This window comes from Megalobrama amblycephala, linkage group LG7, assembly GCF_018812025.1.
Source record: "Megalobrama amblycephala isolate DHTTF-2021 linkage group LG7, ASM1881202v1, whole genome shotgun sequence".
NCBI lineage: Eukaryota > Metazoa > Chordata > Actinopteri > Cypriniformes > Xenocyprididae > Megalobrama > Megalobrama amblycephala.
In genome coordinates, this window is record NC_063050.1 from 1376045 (window position 1) to 1399653 (window position 23609).

A 23609-nucleotide genomic window follows, 5' to 3' on the forward strand; every position below is an offset into this window, starting at 1 on the left:
AGTGGTTTAATAAAGGGTGTTTTGATGTTGTGAAATATGAAATTTTAGTACATTTTTACTGTATCAATATTTTAATTGTCAGTTAAAGTTTTATATGTGGTGATATAAATATACTGCCCTAACAAAATTCAGATTTTGATCACTTTTTATTGTACCAATGTTTTTTTTTGTTTGTTTGTTTTTTTTTGTTTTTTTTATAAACCATTAAACTTAGCATATAAGACAATGCACACTGAGCACTTATAGTTGCATCAGCCCATTTTCAGCCCGTTTTCTCTGCCACCACAAAATTAAATTCATTAAAGCTGACATAAGGCCTTGAAATATGATGTAGCCAGCCCTAACAAAATCCAAATTTTGAGCACTTTTTACTGTATCAATCTTTTTTTATGGACGCTTGAACTTGGCAAATAGGACAATACACACAGCCGGATTGCGCCGCCATCTGTCCATTTCATGGCATGGTTTCTCCGCCATTCTGCCCTAACTAAAGCCAAATTTTGAGCAAATAGAACTTTATTAATTCATGCACGTCCATACTTTCATTTTCTTCATAGTAAAATGGCAGTGAAGCACAAAAAGAGAGATCCCACTGATGCTTTGTAACCTGGCCCATGGCTCTTTGTGGTAGCACACATCCAAGATCATGACAGAAAAACCTTACAAGAAAAGCTTAGATTTATTTGTAGTTAATCAGATTAAATTCAGGTGAAGACAGGTGTGCACTATTTCACACGAGCTTGATAAATAATTAATTCTGATCTCAGCCACATAAACAATTATAAAAGGGTGTGTTTGGGGTAGTTTACCAGACAGAAACAAGAAACTAATAAACGCATGATTATGATGGTATATGATTTGGTGTATTTTCATATGAATAAAGAATGTTTACAGTATACATGCTAAACAGGTGTAGCAATTAGCTGCATATAAAATGCTGAATATAACATATGTCAACATCATTATATGACTAAAGTCCACATTAGATCATGATCGAAAGTAAAAACAAAGATTTGAATATAAGTGTTATATTAATCTTTTAAATTGTGCTACGTAGCTTGATGCAAATTGTAGCTCTAATGCACCTGTCGTGCCAGGAGCTGTTCTGTTTCACAATCTATTTCCAGAGGTGTAAAAAGTACTCAAAAATGTTACTCAAGTGAAAGTACAAGTACTGAGTGAAAATTTTACTTAATTAAAAGTAAAAGTATCTGGCCAGAATCATATTTGAGTAAAAGTAAGAAAGTACTACATTAAAATTGTACTTGAGTATTAAAAAAGTAAAAGTAACAGCAAAAAACGAAAACTAGAGATTCTTGTTTAAGCTTTTAATCTCTAAAAACATGAAGTGAATGAACCACATACAAAGTTTTATCCTCCTTTAGAACTGTTTGTGTTTAATTGTATTTAATTATCAAACTATAAGACTACTACCTAATGCCAGTATGCAACATGCTACTCAAAGTTGCAAAACCTCGGATTTAACTTGAGCAGAAGCTGATTTTCAAAATTGTGAGTGTCAAGCCTAGCTCTTTTGGGGCTAAAAATCAATCCTGCAGTGCCTGAAACACTGGTGTCTGAAACACAGGCCAGATATCCATCCAACTCTTTGCTGGCTTCATGTGTTGTCTGTTTCAAAGAAGTGAAAAAATCTTCATCATCAGATGATCTGTTGGCCATGGGTGCTCTTGATTCTGTGGCTGATTTTTGACTTCCTCCATTTTCTTCCACTGACTGTTATACAGTGGGTACGGAAAGTACTTAGACCCCCTTAAATTTTTCACTCTTTGTTATATTGCAGCCATTTGATAAAATCATTTAAGTTCATTTTTTTCCTCATTAATGTACACACAGCACCCCATATTGACAGAAAAACACAGAATTGTTGACATTTTTGCAGATTTATTAAAAAAGAAAAACTGATATATCACATGGTCCTAAGTATTCAGACCCTTTGCTCAGTATTTAGTAGAAGCACCCTTTTGATCTAATACAGCCATGAGTCTTTTTGGGAAAGATGCAACAAGTTTTTCACACCTGGATTTGGGGATCCTCTGCCATTCCTCCTTGCAGATCCTGTCCAGTTCTGTCAGGTTGAATGGTAAACGTTGGTGGACAGCCATTTTTAGGTCTCTCCAGAGATGCTCAATTGGGTTTAAGTCAGGGCTCTGGCTGGGCCATTCAAGAACAGTCACAGAGTTGTTGTGAAGCCACTCCTTCGTTATTTTAGCTGTGTGCTTAGGGTCATTGTCTTGTTGGAAGGTAAACCTTTGGCCCAGTCTGAGGTCCTGAGCACTCTGGAGAAGGTTTTCATCCAGGATATCCCTGTACTTGGCCGCATTCATCTTTCCCTCGATTGCAACCAGTCGTCCTGTCCCTGCAGCTGAAAAACACCCCCACAGCATGATGCTGCCACCACCATGCTTCACTGTTGGGACTGTATTGGACAGGAGATGAGCAGTGCCTGGTTTTCTCCACACATACCGCTTAGAATTAAGGCCAAAAAGTTCTATCTTGGTCTCATCAGACCAGAGAATCTTATTTCTCACCATCTTGGAGTCCTTCAGGTGTTTTTTTAGCAAACTCCATGCAGGCTTTCATGTGTCTTGCACTGAGGAGAGGCTTCCGTAGGGCCACTCTGCCATAAAGCCCCGACTGGTGGAGGGCTGCAGTGATGTTTGACTTTCTACAACTTTCTCCCATCTCCCGACTGCATCTCTGGAGCTCAGGCACAGTGATCTTTGGGTTCTTCTTTACCTCGCTCATCAAGGCTCTTCTCCCCCAATAGCTCAGTTTGGCCGGACGGCCAGCTCTAGGAAGGGTTCTGGTCATCCCAAACATCTTCTATTTAAGGATTATGGAGGCCACTGTGCTCTTAGGAACCTTAAGTGCAGCAGAATTTTTTTTTGTAACCTTGGCCAGATCTGTGCCTTGCCACAATTCTGTCTCTGAGCTCTTCAGGCAGTTCCTTTGACCTCATGATTCTCATTTGCTCTGACATGCACTGTGAGCTGTAAGGTCTTATATAGACAGGTGTGTGGCTTTCCTAATCAAGTCCAATCAGTATAATCAAACACAGCTGGACTCAAATGAAGGTGTAGAACCGTCTCAAGGATGATCAGAAGAAATGGACAGCACCTGAGTTAAATATATGAGTGTCACAGAAAAGGTTCTGAATACTTAGGACCATATGATATTTCAGTTTTTCTTTTTTAATAAATCTGCAAAAATGTCAACAATTCTGTGTTTTTCTGTCAAAATGGGGTGCTGTGTTTACATTAATGAGGAAAAAAATTAACTTAAATGATTTTAGCAAATGGCTGCAATATAACAAAGAGTGAAAAATTTAAGGGGGTCTGAATACTTTCCGTACCCACTGTAATTTCCAGATCAACAAAGAGTATAGAACCCAAGAGGCGACACTCTGATACTTTTTAGGCAACAGTCACTAGATGGCGCTCCGGTAGCGCGGCCGCCATTATGGGGTGAAAATATTAACTGGACCATTGAATCCTTCACATCTTACACACCCAAAAGCGGTGAATTTCACTGCCAAATCAGAAGCGCAGTAGAACAGTTTTTTTTTAATTAAGTCACCAGTAAATTGTATGGCTCCTACAGTAAATGTTGTATTGTCTTATATATGTTTTATTTTACCAGTTGTGGAATCCAACCATTCATCCATCTGAGGTAACGTAGTTAGCCTACTTTATTGAGCATTTCCATTTTATGAAACTTTACACATTTATTAATAGTAAATTAATAATTAATTAATTTAAGATCATCATGTTTGCAGTGAACAATATATTTCAGACCTAGTGCAGTAATAATAATAATATCTAGATCTGAATTGAAATAAGCTATATTGTACGTTTTAATGGATCACGCTAAAAACATAATGATCTTATGATCTGCTGTGTCCATTATCGCATAATTCCCACTTTTGGACACTTTTGCTTCAATGGACATTAGACAACACTGCAAAATCAAGCTGTTATATTCATATATTTATTGTCCAACATTCTCAATTTTTCTGATGCATGTCATAATTTAATTAATTAACATAATTCGGTATTAATTCAGTTTTTATAAGTCTAATACTAATACTAGATCTTTTAAAGAGTTTTAACCCAAACTGACTGAGAGCAAAAAGGTTTTGTGAATTTTTTTTTTTTTTTTTTTTTTTTTTTTTTTTTTTAACAAAGCAGCTGATATTGCCATAGAAACTAGTGGACTGCCAAGTTGCCTTCACTCCAACATGGCGGAAATGCAAGGCCACTGCTGGCGCAGGTGTTGCAATGGAACATTCTGTTGAGTGTCGCTTCTTGTTAGTGTATATTCTTTGAGGTCAAGGTGCTGTGCATTGTGGTAATTGATGTGACATGACGTCACTTCCAAAGGACCAATGAACATGACTGACCAATTTCATGGAATGTGAAAATGAATCTCATTGAATAAATAACCTTTAAATTAAACTGGTCATCAGCACAATTCAATTGGTTTGGTAATAGCAAAAGAAAATAGAATGAAGTGATCTCCAAAAAATAAGTACTTTTTGACTGTAAATAAAATTGTAAGGAGTAAAAAGTACTCTTTTTTTTCTCAAAAAATGTAATCAAGTAAAAGTAAAAGTATTGATTTTTAAATGTACTCAAGTAAAGTAAAAATACCCAAAAATAATACTTAAGTACAGTAATCAAATAAAATTACTCAAGTACTTTACACCTCTGTCTATTTCACATAAGGTCCAAAGAATGTGCTTTATTGTTTGTTTGTTTTCTAGAAAGACTTCAGATAATAGGTGGATTAATGTATAGTGGGTTGAATGTGGTGTTGATGGGCAAGCCATAATGCCAGAATAAAGGCTATTGTGGCGACCAGGGCGGGCGAGAGCCGTGAGGGAACGGCGCGAGGCCGGTGGCGCGAGAGTTAACGAGCTACACCTGGGAGGCGCACCGGCCTTGAGTCTCTCACGGAGGAGCTCCGGGAGCATAAAAGGAGGAGCGACGACCGTGGAGGACGAGAGAGGACCAGGCCTGGACTTTACGTTATGTTTTATTATGTTTGTGTGGCCGGCAGACGTCCGCGAGGGTCTGCCGGCATTACTTTCGTTTTGTTCTTTGTTTATTTTGAATTAAAGTTACGTTGAATGTTCGCCGGTTCCCGCCTCCTCCTTCCCATATTTACGAACGGTGTTACATTGGTGCCGAAACCCGGGAGGAAGGAGGGACATGCTGTCGGAGAGCCCTCGCTGCTGAGGGGGATTGCGGTGCTGAGGAGTTCGGGCAGCGCAGGAGTGTGAAGACCGCGAGAAGCTGCCCGAGGCGGTGGTGCTGGAGCCTAGTGACAGGTGGGACGGAGAGGTCGAGGCCGTGCCCCTGGGACGAGGTGGGGTGGCTGTCGTCCAAGAGGGAGCGGAGGAGTCGCCGCCGTTCGCCGTGGGCCGGAGCCTGCTGCCGTCCGCCATAAAGGGGAGGAGCAGGGAACGGGGGACTCGCTGCCGGCTGCCCAGGAGGCGGTCGAGGATCGGGCCGTCCACTGTGCGTCCAGTGCCACCGCATGGCACCGTGAAGAAGAGCCTCCCGGCTGGCTGAGGACCGAGCGGCAGTGTGTCTGGGAACCGGACCAAGAATTTTTTTTTCTCTCTTTTTCCTCTCTCCCCTCTCTCGTTCTGTCGCTCCCCTTGCTTCCGTCTCCTTTCTCTCGTCTCGTCTGTCCTTACCCCCAGGTGCTGCGGCTGCCGAGACAGGCCCGGGGGGGAGTTGAGCGCAGTCTCGGGAGTACCCCCCGGCCTGCGAGGGGCGATGGGGGTATGTGGCGACCAATGCGGGCGAGAGCCGTGAGGAAACGGCGCGAGGCCGGTGGCGCGAGTGTTAATGAGCTTCACCTGGGAGGCGCACCGGCCTTGAGTCCCTCACGGAGGAGCTCCGGGAGCATAAAAGGAGGAGCGACTACAGTGAAGGACGAGAGAGGACCAGGCCTGGACTTTATTTTATGTTTTATTATGTTTGTGTGGCCGGCAGACGTCCGCGAGGGTCTGCCGGCATTACTTTCGTTTTGTTCTTTGTTTATTTTGAATTAAACTTTTGTTGAACGTTCGCCGGTTCCCGCCTCCTTCTTCCCACATCTATGAACCGTGTTACAGCTATAATGGCTGGATACAAACAAAAGTATAACTATAAAAAATAATAAAAAGTCTCATTCACGACAGACGTGAAAGGTTCATTGAGTGAAAACAATAGAGCATGAATTGAGCAGTTTTCCTTGCCAGACATTAGTTAGTAGACTGCAAGTAAGTGTTGTTGGAAATCTCAGAAGCAAAGACCAGGAGACTTTGGGATATCTTTAAGCATAAGTTACTCTTTATTGAGAAACATGCTGTGCGTCGCTGTGGTCATCCAAAATCTGACTAAGGCAGTGTACATTTAAGTTTATATACATTTTAGGGGGCAATGCTTAGTGATAGAGACAAAGCACCAGGGAGACAACAAAGCATGCAAATGAAGTATTCAGAGTGTCACAAGTCCTAATCCAATCAGCATACCTATTCAAAGAATGGGAGAGGGGCTCCAAGAGCCATTAACGACAAAAGGTGAGAATCTCAGTAATCTGACTCATTAGACATACAATAAAGATAACAGGAACTGGCAGAAAACTCTTGCTAGAAACTTTGCTAAACAGAATGACATCTGATGTGGTCTTTATCTTAAAATGCTAAATACAATGTACTTCACCTTAGTAATTCATGTGAGGTGATGTCAGTATGTAGGATCAACAGATCTTAAACAGATTATTAAATTTGTAATCCCACAGTGTTTACAGGGCAATAACATATTGATTAGCATCTTATCAGCCTTCACTAAAAACAAAACCTGACATGCTTTTACAAAATGCTCCATACAATGCATAATTTTAGAGATATCATCCTCAGATTTTAAATTACAGTGGCATGAAAAAGTATGTGAACCCCTTGCAGAATCTGTGAAAATGAGAATTATTTTAATAAAATAAGAGGGATAATAAAAAAATGCAAGTTATTTTTGGTTTAGTACTGTCCTGAGTAAGATATTTTACATAAAAGATGTTTGCATTTAGTTCACAAGACAAAACAATAGCTGAATTTATTAAAATAACCCCATTCATAAGTATGTGAACCATTGATTCTCAATACTGTGTGTGGTTACCTGATAATCCACAACTGTTTTTTTGTTTTGTGATGGTGGTTCATGAGTCTCTTGTTTGTCCTGAGCAGTTAAACTGAGCTCTGTTCTTCAGAAAAATCCTCCAGCTCCTGCAGATTCATCAGTTTTCAAGCATTTTTGAACCCTTTCCAGCAGTGACTGTAGGATTTTGAGATCTGTGTTTTCATACTGAGGACAACTGAGGGACTCAAACACAACTATTAAAAAAGGTTCAAACATTCACTGATGCTCCAGAAGGAAACACGATGCATTAAGAGTCGGGGTGTGAAAACTTTTGAACAGGATGAACAAATTTTCTTATTTTGTTTAAATATCATTGTTTTTCATTTAGTACTGCCCTTCGGAACCAACAGAAGATACTTGCATATTTCCCGGCAGAAAAATTAAGTACAATTTATATTGAATTCAAAAGTTTTCACCCCTCGGCTCTTAATGCATCGTGTTTCGTTCTGGAGCATCAGTGAATGTTTGAACCTTTTTTAATAGTTGAGTCTGAGTCCTTCAATTGTCCTCAGTGTGAAAAAATGAATCTCAAAATCATACAGACACTGCTGGAAAGGGTTCAAATGCACAAAAATGCTTGAAAACTGATGAATCTGCAGGACCTGGAGGAATTTTCTGAAGAACAGAGCTAAGTTTAACTGCTCAGGACAAACAAGAGACTCATGAACAAACATCACAAAACATAAAAACAGTCGTAGATCATCAGGTAACCACACACAGTATTGAGAATCAATGGTTCACATATGAATGGGGTTATTTTAATAAATTCAGCTATTGTTTTGTCTTGTGAACTAAATGCAAACATCTTTTATGTAAAATATCTTACTCAGGACAGTACTAAACAAAAAATAACATGCATTTTTTATTATCCCTCTGATTTTATTAAAATAATTCTCATTTTCACAGATTCTGCAAGGGGTTCACATAGTTTTTCATGCCACTGTAAGCATCACCACACTTGTGGCTTTAATTTAGTTGTGTGGTTATAAGTTGTTATACTACATTCAGATAATATTTTTATACATTTAAAAATATATTCTTAATATTGTTTTAAAATTTATTATTATTATTTTTTTTTATGTTTGAGCTTATATATCTCCATATAATAACAGTGATGCTGAGTCTTGAACTGTAAACACTCAAGTGTCAGCTTTCTAAATATAGAGTTAAATGGCCTTTTAAACCAGGGGCCGTATTCACAAAACATCTTAAGGCTAACAGTAGCTCCGAACTTGCCAATTTAGGAGAAACTCTTAAAAATAGTGGGTGTGGTTTTCATAAGTTCACACTACAAATGATCGGACAGAGTAAAATAAGCATATTTGGCTTGCTGCCCGAGGAGAGGCTCCAAGCTCGGAAATTTAGCTCAAACCCAGAATACCCCCCTGTATTCTGGGAATAGGAACCAGCTGAGAGTGAAGAGTCAGGCTGGCGGAGGGTGCTGAAAATTGTTGAGGTAGATAAGTCGGCTGTGTATATATTCCTCCTCTCAATCTGATTAGATAGACCATTTGAACATGCTCCTTCTGAACTTTGTTTATAAAAACATAATTTGTTGCTTGAATTCTTGAGTTGCTTGAAGAGGCTGAAAATTAGCTGAAAATATGTTTAATTAGTGACACTTAGCCTACATTTTAAAATCTTTATTTGAAAGTGTCATTTTTATTTTGAAATCTTTATTTGAATATGGCAACATGATACCTTGTTCTGCAATATTTCTATGAATAAATCACTGTCAGAGACCCCTTCCCCATTAGCCAATCACTGTGTGCATAGTTACTAAGAGTGTTGACATCATCCATAGCAACGAGGTCAACCCTGCCCTTTCTCTTAGCTTAAGACTTCTCTCTATTCCTTAGTAAAAGTTTGCCAGCAGCTGAATAGGTTTTTAAGAGAAAACTCTTAGCTAAGAACTTTTGCTGCTATTTAGGAGAGCACTTAATGGTAAGATAAAACGTTTTGTGAATATGGCCCCAGTTTAACAAAAATCTGCTTTCTCTATTATATTTTTAAATAGTCCTGGACTTAGTCTAGTCCAAAGTTTAATAAACTGATTTCCTGAAAAAAGACTAGAGCTATTAAAGAACTAAATTGGCTTAAAAAAACCCTACCAGGAGGCAGCTTTAACTTCAGTTTAATGTTGCGATTAAAGAAGACACATGAATTACTTGGACAATGTTATTGAAGGTCAATATATACATGTACTACACATACACACACAGTGTTACAATAGGACCAGCCAGGAGACAGAAGATAGGTTAACAGGTAGTTTATTGAACACAAGCAGAGTATTAGGATGACAACAGGTGAGTAAACAGATGCAAGTTCGTGACTGATGAATGATATGAAGAATGACACAGTCCTTTTGTGGTTGCAGAGTGACAATGGAGAATGATACTTGCTGAATGGAGTAGATGACTTCAGACAGCACTTCACACCAGATAGAAGACGAGGAGAGGAGCTTGGGTACACGGAGTACAGGTAAGTAGCAAGAGGAGTCCTTGAGGTAAGCATTCAGGTAAGTCCTTTGATGCAAACAAGACCGGACAATGTGACTGTGTGTGAGTGTGTCTTAAGTAGTGCTGGTGATGAGTGTGCTGATGAGGTGCAGGTGACGGTGATTAGTATTCCGGGGATGGTGTGCGCTGTGATTGGAGGGTGCTGGAGCCTGGCGTGTCTGTGACACACAGGTTTGTTTTGCTATCAAAGTGAGGACATTCCATAGGCATAATGGTCAAACTGTACATTCTATCCCCCTACACTACCACTACTCCTACCCCTACCCCTAAACCTACCCATCACAGAAAACAGTTTGTTTAGTATGATTTTAAAGCTATTTTAAATATGATAACTCATGAAATATCCTCATATTTCATGTTTACGTCGTAATACTAGTGTAATACTCATGTCATTAAACAAATTTTTGTCCTCATAAATCACAAACACACACACACACACACACACACACACATATGTACATATGTGTTCTTCTTTGAAACACAACATTAATCTGATGTTAAATGTGCCTAATGGTAAATTTAAGCCTCAGTTTAGTCCTGGAGTAGCTCTAGTCTTCCTCCAGTAAATCATGGCCATCTGGTATGATCTTCAAAGGTTGCTGGCTCTCATTTACACCTGTCAGTAATCCATCCAAATGCGCCTCCAAATGCATCCTTCATTTCTCAGGCAATGAAGGATGCAACAGATGGACCCTTCACGGCCTACCCTACCCCAGAATTCATTGTGCACCGGTGACGACAGGATTTTTATTCAAAGAAAATACAGGGTGATTCTTTGGCAGCCAGTTGATCAAGTATTGTGTTTTAATTTACTCAAATAGCTAGCAAAACAAGTGTTAAAAGCCAGGGGTCTTTCTTTCTTAAAAATGTGAACTTAACCCCTGCATTGCCACTGTGCAGCTTCATTTGTTAGGTGGTCTGAGGCAAAACTTGTTCTAATATCTTTGTTTTAGGGAACAAGGAGCAGACAGCTCACTTTATTAAAATATGGGCCGAAAATGATCATTTATTTACCGGGGCCAAAAACTCGGCCAGTGTGGCTTGGATGTGAGGCAATGACCCATTTGTAATATTTCCACTAAGCTCTCTTGTGTATTATAACAAATAGCCCTCACCCTATACAAAGCCCACAACAATAAGACAACCAGTAGAAAAGTATTACATTCATGCCTTCCTGGACTCCAGTTCCCGCCATCTCCGTATTTCCGTATTTGCCTCGTCAATACAGCACAGCACGTAACAATAAGGCAACAGTCTTTCACTTTGTTGTGCTTTTAGTGCTGTCATGCAAGCAAGCTATGTGAAATGCTATACAAATGTTTTAACCAAACTTGAGGATGCAGAAACATGATTTCTGGAGTATTTTGTATGCGTCCTGCTGTGTCATATTTCGTAATGTTAAGATTGCACCGCTGTCTTAATATTTTTCAAAAGTTAAAAAAGTCAAAAAGTAAAAAAAAAAACAAAAAAACAAAAAAAAAACTTAAAAAAAATACAAAGCAAGTTAATTAACCCTAGTGAAAAAATAGTATACTTAAGCACACTTTATTCGTATGTACTTTAGCAAAACTAAATGGATTTGTGGCATGCTACAAATTGGAATACTTAAAGTCTGCTAAACTGGAAGAACTAATTTTGTACTAAATGCATTTTAGTTGTCCAAAAGCAGTGCTGAAATTCAACTAAAGTTGTATTAAATATACTTGTTTGTGCTAAAGTGGAACTATTCCAAGTATACTTAAGTACACTTTAAATATAGCCTATTCTTGTATTTAAGTTTTGAAATGCAGAATTCACTTAGCATAAACTTCAAATGTCTTTTGGTGATATTATAATTGCAATTCAGTTACACTGTAAGAGTGTTGGCACAGCTTAAGAATTTAATTTGCCTTTTACAAACACCTCCAGTATACCAGCAACTTACATATCCAGTGAACATCAGTGAGACAATGGGAACAGATAGGAACGTAGGAACCAGTACGGGCTAGAATCAAACCCGGGTCGTTGTCACACAAGCACACTCACTTTACCTGTTGCACCAACGCACAGATATGAACTATGCAAAACTGGGGTTACTTTGTGTTCAAGTACAGCTATAAGCAAACAGATTTTTCCATTAATGACAGTACAAATTATATGGATTAAAAGACTGTGAATCGCAGAGAAAAGTCTCAATATAGGCACAGTAAGAGGTGTGTGAAAATAAATGTGAAACAGCCTGTATATAACATGAAAGTGTATTACATTTTTAGCTAATGAAGAAATAAAACCAGCAGACACAAAATTAAAGGGTTAGTTCACTCAAAAATGAAAATTCTGTCATTTATTACTTACCCTCATGCCGTTCCACACCCGTAAGACCTTCGTGAGGCCTTCATAGGGAGCAATGACATTTCCTCCCTCAAGATCAATAAAGGTACTAAAAACATATTTAAATCAGTTCATGTGAGTACAGTGGCTCAATATTAATATTATAAAGCAACGAAAAAACAAAATAACTTATTTAGTGATGGCCGATTTCAAAACAATGCTTCAGGAAGCATCGGAGCACAATGAATCAGTGTATCGAATCTGCTGTTCGGAACGTGATTTCTGCCATTTGGCGGTTTGAAGCGCGACAAAGAGAGAAGTAGGCAAGACAATCAGGAGAGAAATGTGACAGGTGCGCGAGCAATCAGTGCGAACGCTGAGGAAAACGAGATGCAGCTGAAACCAACTAAAGGAAAGAAAAGGAAGAAAGGAGAAAATTAGGAGCAAATTAAACCTGGCTCATGACAGTACCCGTCCCCCGAGGAGCGCCCCCTGGCGCTCCCAAGGAAGAAGACTGGCGAGAGTGAAGGAAGTCGCAATGAGCGAGCGGTCCAGGACGGCCCGGGCTGTAAACCATCTCCTCTCGACCGTAACCCTCCCAATCAACCAGGTACTGATGACCGCGCCCTCGGCGGCACACGTCCAGCAGCTTCCTAACCCTATAAACAGGAGAACCCTCAACAAGAACAGGACAATGAGTGGGTCGGGCGGGAGCGCAAATAACCTGCTTAATGCAAGACACATGAAATACCGGATGAACGCGTCGCAAGTTGGGGGGCAACGGCGAATGAATGCCTGGACTGAGGGCACCGAGGCCTCGGTCTCCTGGGAAGAAAAGAGAGGCGGCTGGTACCCTAGGCAAAATTGGAAGGGTGAGAGCCCTGTGGCAGAAGAAGGAAGAGAGTTATGTGCATATTCCACCCATGGCAATCGTTCGAAACACCAGGGTGCGAAGCATATGCCCTAAGATCTGGTTGGTGTGTTCTGCCTGGCCATTAGTCTGAGGGTGGAAACTGGATGATAAACTGGCCAAGGCACTGATCTGATGACACAGAACTCCTTCCAAAACATTGACGCAAATTGAGGCCCCCTTTCAGAAACAATATCCGTAGGGAGACCATGCAAACGGAAAACGTGTTTGATAACTAACTGGGCACCAAAACCATTCAATCAGGGAATCGGCTTTACTGACGAAATGCGCGTGACAATCGCATGCGATATATCGCCCAGCCCTAATGCAAGGTCGCAAAGACCTGTCCTTTTTCTTTACGAAAAAAAACCCTGCTCCGGCGGGCAAGGTAGACGGAACAATGGTACCGGCCGCGAGACTCTCAGTTAGATACTTTTCAAGAGCCTCGCGTTCGGGAGCGGAAAACAAGTACAAGTGACCTCGAGGAGGTGTAGTACCAGGAAGGAGCTCGATACTGCAATCGTTAGGGTGATGGGGAGGGAGAGCAGCGGCCCGGCAATGGCTGAACACGGCTCGAAGATCGTGGTACTCCTCCGGCACTCCTGACAAATCACCAGGCTCCTTCTGAAAAACAGAAATAGAAGAAACAGCAGGGACAGCAGACACAAGGCAATGAGTATGACACGACAATTTCCAGGACATGATGGTCCCCTCGGCCCAGTTAATCTGAGGGTTATGCTGGACAAGCCAAGGATGACCCAAAACAATAGGAGAAATAGAGGAACAAAAAAATTAAAAAAGAAATAGTTTCTTGATGATTGCCTGAGATGGTGAGACTCACCGGAACGGTGGCGAGATGAATACAAGGCAGTTTACTCCCATCCAGAGCGAACCAAGGTTATTATAGTTTTGCTTTTTTAAATTAGTTTTTATTTTAATAACATTTTCAATTTTGCTTTGAATTTAAGTTTAGTTTTAGTTAATTTCATGAATGGTTTTGTTAGTTTTAGTTTAGTTTTTATTTTGCAAACACATTTCTATTTAGTTTTTATTTTATTTAGTTTCAGTTATAGTTTTTGTAATTATAGTTTAGCAGCTAACAGGACACTTCCAGTGGCGACCAAAGAAAGCAAAGCAAGACATTTATTTGTAGAAAATTTAATTTTTGCACAGTTACAGTTAACTCTTGATAAAAATAACAAGGGTTTGAGATGCAAAAAAGAACCAAACAAATGCACCTTAAATTTACATAATACATGATGAACGTGCATATGAACAAACATACATATTAAAGATTAAAACTTTTTGAGATTGTGTGTATGTGTTGAATATTAATTTAGCAAAAACAGACTAATACAATCTTAAAGGTTTCAAATGTGCATGAGAACTACTAGCACCCTCGTTGACTTTATCATTACCGATGGTAGTCTTCCTTTCCGAATCTTTCGCCATGAAGGATTTGTATTCTTCACGATGGTTGGTTTGCAAATGTACTTTAAGGTTTGTGGGATTTTTCCCCTTAATTTCAACACCACAAAGTGTATTATTCAGCGTGACAATGCATTTGTTTTTTTCTGTTTCGGAATTAAATCCGAAATAGTCCCAAACAGGGCTCTGTCGTTTCCTACCCCCTGCCATCATTCATGTCTGTCGTATTTATCAGTTAACTGATGTTGCTATCAGCCTCAGCTAACCTCACATGCATAAAGCACCATCTACAGGTAAATGTATTATACAGCCTGTTTGGTTTTAAACTAAACCACGTCAGATTTTCCGCCATGGGATGAGAGCTTATTAATTAACGAATACTTATTTTTGATAATTATTATTTTATTTCAGTTAGTTTTTCAATAACTGTTGCTAGTTTCGTTTAGTTTTAGTTTTTCATTTATTATGAATTTTACATTTTATTTTAGTTAACGAAAATGATTTTTAACTGATAGTTTTAGTCTTAGTTTCAGTTTTCGTTTACGAAAATAACCTTGGAGCAAACAGAGGGGTAGGCTTGTCTAGTTCACATAACGGGACCTTATGTTCCAAAGCCTATGGTTCGTCCATGAAGTTTCCTTCACAACCTGAATCGATGAAGGCTTGGCAAGAAGCGATGGAACCAGACCAGTGCAGAGTGACCATGAAAATGGTACGGGTTCTCTCAGAAGGGGATTGTGCAGCTGTGCCCGTCAGTACTCCCCGATCTACTGACGAGCGCTTCCTTTTAACGGGCAGACAGCAACCAGATGGCCAGATCCCCGCAGTACATACATAGACGATGTAGAACACGGCACTGACGCTCAGCGGGAGAAATACGTATTCCAGACGCCTGCATGGGTTCTGGGAATTGGGCTGCCTCGAACGAAACTGTAGTGGGAGTGGGCGGTGATGTAGATGGAACAGGGGACAGCACTCGGGCACGGCGTCAAAGTTCAGCTCGCTTCTCCAGTATGATAGCTAATTCCACCAACTGATCAAAGGCAGCGGGGACTTTATGAGCATAAATCTCATCCTTTATCTCAGAGCACAGACCCTCCAGAAAACGTGCAGTCAGAGCGGGCTCGTTCCACTCACTTGTCGCAGAGAGAGTATGAAACTCGATGGAGTAATTCGAGGCAGAACGCCTCCCCAGCTGAAGAGATGCCTCACGCCCGCTCACGGATTGATCAAAAACCTTCGTCATCTCTTCCTTGAAGAGGGAGAAAGACTGACAGCATTCAACCTCTGCCTCCCAGACCGCAGTGGCCCAGTCCCACGCTCTTCCCATCAACAGCAAAATCACAACAGCAATTCTGGTGCGGTCAGCCGCATATGTGGAGGGCTGGAGAGAGAAGACGACTTCACACTGGGTCAAAAAGGCTTTACATTCAGTTGGCTCACCCGAATATCGTGGTGGATTGTTGACTCTTGGTTCGATGACTGGACTGTGAGACCGAGGATCAGACAGCTCGGTGCGGAGGAATTGAAAACGGTGATTTAAATCTGTCACCTGGCCCGCGAGGTTCTCTACAGCATGCCTCTCAGTGTGGAAAGGTCTGAAAGTTATCACCAACTACAAGACACCATCCCCCAGCTCTGTGGAGAATCAACAACTGGCAGACGATCTGAACGAGTTTTACTGCAGGTTTGAAAAATCACCATTCACACCTCCAACAACCCCCCTCTCCCCCACTCCTCCACTTCAGTTCAGTGAAGATGATGTGCACCAGGTCTTCAGAAAGAACAAGAGAAGAAAGGCACCAGGCCCAGACAGTGTTTCACCAGCCTGTCTGAAAACCTGCACTGACCAGCTGGCCCTCATCTTCACAAAGATCTTCAACAGATCACTGGAGCTGTGCGAAGTCTCCTCCAGCTTCAAACGCTTCACCATCATCCCTGTCCCAAAGAAACCCAAAATTACTGGACTAAATGACTACAGACCTGTGGCTCTAACGTCTGTGGCCATGAAGTCATTTGAAAGACTGGTTCTGGCTTATCTGAAGGACATCACTGGACCCTTACTGGACCCCCTGCAGTTTGCTTACTGAGCAAACAGGTCTGTGGATGATGCAGTCAATATGGGACTGCATTATGTTCTAAAGCATCTGGACAGACCAGGGACTTATGTGAGGATCCTGTTTGTGGACTTAAGCTCTGCTTTTAACACCATCATCCCATCACTCCTCCAGCCCAAACTAACTCAGCTCTCCGTGCCCACTTCTGTCTGTCAGTGGATCACCAGCTTCCTGACAGACAGGCAGCAGCTAGTGAGGCTGGGAAAATTCTCATCCAGCACCCTCACCATCAGCACCGGCACCCCTCGGGTCTGTGTTCTCTCCCCACTGCTCTTCTCCCTGTACACCAACGACTGCACCTCTAAAGACCCCTCTGTCAAGCTCCTGAAGTTTGCGGACGACACCACACTGATCGGCCTCATCCAGGCTGGTGACGAGTCTGCTTACAGACTGGAGGTTGAACAGCTGGCTGTCTGGTGCAGTCTTAACAACCTGGAGCTCAACACGCTCAAGACAGTGGAGATGATCGTGGACTTCAGGAGAAACCCCCCTGCTCTCCCCCCACTCACCATCATGAACAGCACTGTGACTGCAGTGGAGTCATTCAGGTTCCTGAGCACCACCATCTCCCAGGACCTGAAGTGGGAGAACCACATTGAGTCCATTGTGAAAAAGGCCCAGCTCGCCAGCTGAGGAAGTTCAACCTGCCACAGGAGCTGCTGAAACAGTTCTACTCTGCCATCATTGAATCCATTCTCTGCACTTCAATTACTGTCTGGTTCAGCTCAGCTACCAAATCTGACCTCAGAAGACTACAGAGGGTAGTCCGGTCTGCTGAGCGAATTATTGGCACAACCCTCCCCACTCTCCAAGAACTGTACTTATCCAGAGTGAGAAAAAGGGCAAAGAAAATCACTCTGGACCCCTCACATCCAGCACACTCCCTCTTTGAACTGTTGCCATCTGGTCGATGCTACAGAGCCCTGAGCACCAGAACGACCAGACACAGGAACAGTTTCTTTCCTCAGGCAATCCATCTCATGAACACTTGACAAACATGGAACACGCAACACTATTACACATTATTTACTTAAAACGCTTATTTTTATTTCAAATTTGCACACATAACTGTACATACAAATTGTCTATATTATATATTGGTTTTTGCTTTTTTTGAACTTTGTCTATCTTGTAAATTTGTATATTAATATTTTATTATTTTTTTTATGTGTCTTGTCTTGTCGCTGTCACTCTGTTGCACTGTGGAGCTTCTGTCACTAAAACAAATTCCTAGTATGTGTAAAAAAAAATACATGGCAATAAAGCTCTTTCTGATTCTGATTCTGATTCTTTAGAATGGTTAACTGTTTGAAAGTATTTCAGTTTCCAGTGCCTCTCACTGGCCGTTTCATGATGGCAAGTCGATGTAGCACCGGCCAATTCACAATGACCAGTCGATGTTGCTTTTACGACACACTCCGATGATCCACTCGGACCACAGCCAGTCCCGGGCCCAGCTCGAAGACCAGCAACCGACCGGGAATACTGCGTTTTACAATGCTTCTTGCCAGCTGACGCTCAGCGACAAGTCGAGGCAGCTCCCCGCGAAACACTCCGACGGCACCTGCAGGCCATATTCAACCCCGGCTCGATGACCAGCAGCTGTCCGCCCCGACCACAAACATCCACCGCCAACAGCAAAACCCCTCCGGACATAGCGCCGGCAGCCTTCGCAGGAAATCCGGGCAATTTACCAGCACACTCTGGCGGAACAACCACTGCGGGAAACTCAGGTGATTCTCCAGTTTGCTCCAGCAGACTAACTAGGCCACGACCAGGCCCGCCCCAACCGCAGCTGTCCACCGACGACAGCAAAACACCTCCAGATGCATCATCATAATCACTGTATCAATGTCGATACAGTCCATGTTAACGCTTTTCCGTGTTTTAAGACAACGGAATACGAAGCAAACTGGCCCAGTCTATGGCCCAATCACATTTATGAATGTGCACCTGTAGACAGGCATCAGATGAATGGTTCACACATAATAATTGTTCCCTTTGGAATGGGAACTTGCGCTGCATCCACTAGGGGGATGCTATGGGGAATGCCTCTGGCATAACTGGTATCTGAAGCATGAGTCTAAACATGACAATGAACTTTGTCATTGGCAGGCGGCAGCCTATGACGTTACTACTGCGTGAGTATAAAAGCCACCTGAGAAATACATCATCCTCTTTCTTGTCTTCAGGAGACCGTTTGTTTGCACATGAGTTAGGAGCATGCATGTTTAGCTCCTAGGGGAGCAGAATGCGCACAATGAAACGATTTCTCAATGAAAAGCTCAGTTTGTGCCTTCCCTATTCTCGAGGGATGTGGGACGTGCATTTGGGTGGAATGCTGTCGACTCTTTGAAGAAGATGGTTATGCTCAGTATGATGCATTCATGAGACTGACTACAAGAGACAGGTAAGGAGTTTTTATTCCTTTCTGCTCTCTCCTGAGGGATGGTAGTAGCGCGTTCGGCTCTTGAGAGAGTTAAAGGCACTCATAGCAATGCATTTGTGTCTTTTCTAACTGGGTGCTTTATAAAAAAAGAACAATCTGATATTTGAACTGAACGCGTTTGTAATGATCAGTCCAACTGAAGGTGAGTTGATGAACCCATGTGCAGTTTATTAATAATCCAAAGTGAACTGCCTCGCTGCTCAGAGTGGTTTGCGTCTGTAACTCCGTATAGCTTTGTTTTGAATCTCTTACTTTTATTCATTGTTGCTTATATTATTATTAACTTACATATAATATTGCCTACCACATTAATCTGACATTGCTAGCTTGTAATCCTTGAATCTAAATCACTGTTACAACGAGTTTTCATCTCGCTAGCTTGTTAACTTGTCATCAGTATCTCGCGCTCCTTTTTCAATGCGTTCATCAAACAGCTGTGGTAACTCGAATCAGTCTACAAACACGGTGAGTCATGTCATCCTCTCCTAGCATTGTTACCTGTTCCATTTGCAACATGTTCAGCATAGCTCTCTCTGTCAGAGACGAGGGATTTACATGTCATAAATGTAGGGAAATAGTCAGGCTGACAGAGATAATCTCAGAATTAGAGACACGCATCCAAACTTTAATCGAGGATAGTAAGAATGCAAGGGCTTCAGATACTGTTTTGGATGTGACTAGCTTAGTGAACTCTGTACATTGTTCGGTTCCGGCTGTAGATGAGATCGGAGTGATGAGATAGTTAGCAGATTATCATCACTCAATGGCTGGCTGTCTAAGTGGTGTCCGCAAAATAATATAGGTTTCATAGACAATTGGAAAAGTTTTTGGAGCAGACCTGACCTGTTGAAAAGAGATGGTATTCATCCCTCCCGGGATGGTGCTGCTCTTCTCTCTAGTAATATGGCACATAGTCTTAGAACTGAAACATGACAAACTGGGGCCCAAGTCAGGTAGCAGACAGACTGGCTAAACCGACCGTCTGCTAGCTGCCTCACGTTACAGAAGTCAGATAATTCCCAACACATAGAAACTCTTAAACCTAGATATTATCACATAGAGACTGTGTCTGTACCCCAAATTAGTAAAAACAAACTTCCAAACCCATTTAATGGTAAAAATTGAATTGATGTTCAACAAATAAAAAATAGAGATAATAATGATAAACAAATGATAAAGCTTGGGTTGTTAAATATTAAATCCCTTTCTTCAAAATCACTTATTGTAAATTATATTACCAGAAACACTAATATAGATGTGCTGTGTTTGACAGAAACTTGGCTAAAACCGGATGATTTCATTACTTTAAATGAGTCTAGCCCTCAAGGTTATGATTATCGACACAATCCAGAAAGTGTTGCTGTAATTTATAGTAATATTTACAGTATTAGTCAAAAGTCTTTCAAATATAATTCCTTCGAAGTGATGGTACTTTACGTAACATTATGTAAGTTGACATTTATGCTGGCTACTGTATACACTCCTGCTTCTCACGGCATCTTATCCTGTCTCCGCGCCAATCACTAGAACGAGAAACAGGTGTTCGTGATTTGTATTCAACCCACTCACTTACCAAGCGTCTCCCGCTATTCTCTCCGGTTGCAGACCTTGCTGAACCACGCCCCCCTTGCCACATACCTCCACCGCCCGACTCAGGCCGGGGATAATAATATCATCTAGATAGGCAGCCGCATATGCACCATGGGGCCACAGAATTTTATCCATGAGTCGCTGAAAGGTAGCCGGTGCCCCGAACAGCCCGAACGGAAGCGTAACGAATTGGTGTAATCCGAACGGCATCGTGAAAGCTGTCTTTTCTTTGGATAATAGCGACAAGGAGATCTGACAATATCCTTTCATTAAGTCCAGTGTCGAATAAAATCGAGCCGCACCTAGCCGGTCAAGCAATTCGTCCACCCGTGGCATTGGATACGCGTCGAATTTCGACACTGCATTCACCCTGCAATAGTCCACGCAGAAACGAACCGAGCCGTCGGTCTTGGGGACCAAAACTATCGGGCTTACTGCTGGACTCTTCTATTACTCCCATTTTAAGCATTGCCTCTAATTCGTCCTGAACTACCTTTTTTTTGTGTTCAGGTAATCTATACAGCGGGCTGCGAATAACCACACCCGGCTCCGTCTCGACGTGGTGCTGAATGAGGTTGGTACGCCCCGGCAGGGGAGAGAACACGTCTGCAAATTCTGCTTGCCGTTTAGATAAATCAGTGAGCTGGGAGGGCGAGAGGTGATCTCCTCCCGGGGTCAGCGCGAGGGATTGAGTTTTTACATTCGCCTCTGGCCCGAGATCATCCTCCCCGCTAATCACCGTCGCCAGCATCACTGATTCTGCCTCATTCCATTTTTTAAGGAGATTGAGGTGATAAATTTGACGTGCCCCCCTCCTGTCAGACCGTACCACCTCATAATCGAGCTCTCCCACTTGCCGTGTAACCTCAAAGGGTCCTTGCCACTTTGCAAGTAATTTAGAACTTGAAGTAGGGAGCAATACAAGTACTTTCTCTCCCGGTGCAAATTTGCGTAAATTAGACCGTCTGTTATACAGCTGGCTCTGTCTGTGCTGGGCTTGTAACAAATTCTCCATTGATAGCCGCCCCAAAGTGTGGAGTTTTGCTCTGGAGTCCAGCACATACTGAATTTCATTTTTGGCCTGAGATGGTCCGTCCTCCCAAGCCTCCCTCAGGACATCCAGCACCCGTCCAAAGAGAAGCTCGAAGGGGGAAAACCCCGTGGAGGTTTGCGGGACCTCTCGCACTGCAAATAACAGAGGTTCTAACCACTTATGCCAATTTTTGGCGTCCTCCTGAACGAATTTACGAATCATGGATTTAAGCGTGCGATTAAAACGTTCGACCAGCCCGTCCGTTTGTGGGTGAAAGACGCTGGTACGAATCGATTTAATGCCCAATAATTCGTACAATTCGCGTAACGTGCGTGACATAAACGCCGTGCCTTGGTCAGTGAGGATTTCTTTTGGACCTTTTCAAACGCATGTTTTAGCGTCTCATCCTGAGACTGCTCCAGGGGAAAATCATCACGCTCCGGAAGAATCAGTCTTCCGGCTTCACTCTGTTCCCCTGCCGCAGCACTCGCCGGTCCCTGATCAGTCTCTCCTACCTGCACTCGCGTTTGCTTACCCCGCGTTCTCTTTCCCCAAGAGGAATCCGAGCATAAACATCCCAATAATTGACTGAATTCAGGCCAATTTGTTCCCAAAATTATCGGATGCCGGAGGTGCGGGTTAACTGCAACCTCAACACTATGCTTTTGTCCCCTGAATTTAATTATGACGGGCATCAATGTTCCCTCTAATTTTTTTTTCTCAATGAGCAAAACTTTTCTCTGTTGAGCGCACATTTTGTTCACCTGAGCAAAAACATACTTTATATCAGACCTTTACAATGAACGTAAACACACACACAAAAAAATGGTTTTATCATGCAACTGTAACATTTAACTTTAATGTGCCGTTTCTATTTTATTTGACCCTTGATGTAACTTAGTGATATATTAAATAATATGTTTGAAAACAAGCAGTTCGGTCACTAAATTAAGCATTTATGTTAATTTTAGGTTACTTGAGATTTTTTTCACATTGCTGTATTAACTGTACCAGTCTTTACCAAGAAATTCTATTAAAAAATAATTTCTGTCCTCCTGCAGGACAGTTCAATCCTTTATAATAATATAATATGAGCAGTTACAATGATGGTTTGGGACAACCATAATGTGTTTTTGTACAGTCAATTATTATTAAACCATCAAAATTACATGTTTATTGCTTATGAATTTCCCAGATTTTATATACCAGGAGGTTTCAAGATTTTTCGTAGCAAGAAGCCCTAAACAATCCCCTTGTGAGATCAATTTTTTATTAGGCTTACATTATAATATAATAAAATATAACATAATATTTAAGTATTTAAACTGATATACAGTATTATATTATGTATTATACAGTATTATGCTTCCATTTGTTTTAATATATTATAAAGTGAAAACAAACTGAAGCATTTTTAACAGATCTGATAGCTAAATATTTTTAAGAAAAGTGAACGTTAACTCTTTTATAGTTATCTAAACATCCATGAAACCCACACCACCACCACACACAATAATCTATTTAAACTGAGGTATATCACTGCTGTATTTTGAGTTTGCAAGCTACACCTGTGGTGGGTGTAGTTGTAAATGTCTCAGAGTTTTGTTAGCATTCTGTGCCCATCATCTGTTATTTCCACCACTTTTCATTAAAACATGGCGTTTTATTTCACATTTCTTTTCGTTTCGCGTTGCCTCTCGTATTGATGTATTTAGTCCGCAAACATTACAGAATTCTTACCGCGACAGATTTGGCTCAAGGCCAGCCAGCTCACACGCGCTCGATCGTTCTCTTTCTATGAAACCTGTAAACCGCATTCACCGGTTCTAACTCTATAGCGACAATAACTCTATAGTTCATATAGTTAAGTATGACCATATTAGCCCAGTTCTGTCAACATTACATTGGCTCCCTATTAAACATCGTATAGATTTTAAAATCTTGCTACTTACTTATAAAGCTCTAAATGGTTTAGCTCCCCAATATCTAAGCGAGCTCTTGGTGCATTATAGTCCTTCACATCTATTGCGATCTCAGAATTCAGGCCA